Source organism: Microtus ochrogaster (assembly GCF_000317375.1).
Source record: "Microtus ochrogaster isolate Prairie Vole_2 chromosome 14 unlocalized genomic scaffold, MicOch1.0 chr14_random_1, whole genome shotgun sequence".
Taxonomy (NCBI): Eukaryota; Metazoa; Chordata; class Mammalia; order Rodentia; family Cricetidae; genus Microtus; species Microtus ochrogaster.
Genome location: NW_004949096.1, coordinates 36708889 through 36711443, shown reverse-complemented (window position 1 = coordinate 36711443; position 2555 = coordinate 36708889). Strand labels below are relative to the sequence as shown.

The following is a 2555-nucleotide window of genomic DNA, read 5'->3' as shown; positions in this document are numbered from 1 at the left end:
GTCTAAATACACCCATTAAAATGTGGATTGGCAGAGTAGATTTTAAAAGATGACCCAACTGTATGCTGCTTCCAAGAAGCTCATTTCAAATTCATGGACTTAAGTAACTGACAGCAAAAGAATGGAAAAGGATACACCATAAAAACATTTTTTTAATGTACACTTGTTTTATTCATAATTTGTTATGTTTGGGGATTACCGAAGTAATTCTAATGATGGTTGAATATAACAAAAGAAAATCTTTTACCTCATCTTAAAACATCCACTGATCCATCTCATTCAGTACAATAGTCAATGTTAAAAGAACATAAAACAAATATGTACACTATCACGGTTTTCATGAATGTCTATTCCATCACTGGTGGGTAGCACACTTAACAGTTAAATACATTTAAATACGGTATAGTGACGGCATGATGGCAGCACTGATAACCAGATAACCATCCAGCTAGAAACCAGCCAACAGGAAACTGTCTAAATATTTAAAATACAGCTCTTGTTTAATCACCCTTTGATTTGATCACCTTCTGGGGGGAAGGGGAGGAGCCTGCTGGTCACATGGAACTATATTAAGGCCAAATCCTCTGGTATCCCTTCCCAGAGGTTTCTTTCAACTGGATTAAGCCCCCAGTTCCAAGGCAAGCCCAAGTTTGTGGTCTCCAGCATTAAAGCTCTTCCCATCTACCAGAGTGGATGGTGTAAGCTTCACACCAGGCCTCAGAGTCTGAGTCTAACCCACTCCGACTGAACCAGAGTTGTTGACCTCTGCAGAAATGGAAGCAGTAGGATCCAACGGCAGTGCCAAAATGAGTGCAGTTGGTACCTGATGTCCAAGCAAGCTTTACTGAAGTGTCCGAATCCTCACATACTTTCTGATAAATTGATCCTCCAAATTCTGTCTCATTATTGACCTTAGTATGTAGCTGGAAGTCCCCAGTGCTGTAGCCTACTACAAAGTTACTCCTTGTCAGGCTTTCATTTGGCATTGTCATCTGGTCATCTGGTCATCTGGTACCCAGCAAGCCAGCCCTCATAACCAAAGACAGCTGAGCCATGGAAAATCAAAGGTCCAGCAAAACCAAAGTCAACATCACAGCCAAGGTTTAGATGCTCCCTCTTGTAAGCAGACTTGATTTTACCACTTTTCTTCCCTGTGTTTGGTGAAAAGGTAGTATCAAATTTCACTTTCAAACCTTGACAGGTCTGGTCTTCAGTTGCAATCTCTGTCCTCAGAGTGTTATCAGTGTTCCATTTCTCTGTGAAAGTCAGACCATGCTCACACCATTTGCATCTGGTTTCCAAGGTCCCACTAACTTTATCAGTGTCTGGTTAGATGAACCAGATGTTAAAAATTCTAAGCCACACTACGACTTTGTTTTTACATTCATCTTTACCAACCCAAAGCCAAATCTTTTGTTGAAAATATCTTTGGCAGATTTGCCAAGGTCATCATAGGATGGAGGGATACACATTGGTCGTGGATATGTCTGTACACAACAGTCCATCATAGTGAAGCTGCGGGGCAGGGGGGCGCATCACAGGTGTCCTGAGGGGTGCTGCCACTCTGCTCACAGTTAAGGCCGCTCCATTATCTGGCGATTGCGCTGTAGCCACCGCCGCTAGAGGGTGAAGTAAAGGAGCCACCATAAAATTGTTTATAAAAGGGGCTGGATGGAGAGATGGCTCAGCAGTTAAGAACACTGGTTACTATTCCAGAGGATCTGAGTTTGATCCCAGCACCCACGTGGCAGCTCACAGCTGTCTGTAACTCCAGTTCCGGGGATCTGGACTCACATAGACACACATGTTGGCTAAACATCAATGTTCCTGAAATAAAAATAGTTTAAAAATTGTTAATAGAAAGGAAGCATGATTGGCTATACTAAATCAAAACATCAAACAAGGGAAGTTACTCTGGGCAGAGAGGGATGTTATTAAATAATAAATAATCCATCAATAAGTGATAACTATCTTGTGACCCAAACATGAAAGGCTCACAGGTATGAAGCAAAAAGTAAACTTAAGGAAAAAAATTCTATAGCTATCATGAGAATGTGATCTCCATGGCCCTCACACTCAGTGCTTGCAGGAACCAGAGATAAAATCAGCAAGAACATAGGACTGACATCACCAACTGACAGGTCTCTAATCCTATCCTAGCATATTCTGTCCAACAGCAGCAGAACACAGAATCTCCAAGGGCCCACAAAATACTCAGCAAAGTGGCATACACTGTAGATCACAAAACAGTATTGACAGGGCTGGGGAGATGGCTCAGCAAGGAAAGCACAAGGGCCAGAATTTGGATTTCCCAGCACATGGTGGCCATCTTGTAACCCCAGAGCACAGGAGGAAGAAAAAGGGCAAGCTGGCTACACAGACTAGCTGATCTGAAGAATTTAGTTCAGCAAGAGATGCTATCCCAGGAAACAAAGCTAAGGACGAGTGAAGAAAACTCCTGACGTCAACCAAGCATCCAAGTGTGAGGATCTGAGTTCCGACCTCTAGTGCCCATGTAAAAAGCCAGGCTGTGTGAGAGTATAGTGTAGGGTGTG

General features: G+C 42.7%; 1 pseudogene; it reads right to left on the bottom strand.

The window, feature by feature from the left end:
- Positions 1 to 458: 458 nt before the first annotated feature.
- Positions 459 to 1472, bottom strand: LOC101996165 (annotated as a pseudogene).
- Between the last annotated feature and the right edge of the window lie 1083 nt (positions 1473 to 2555).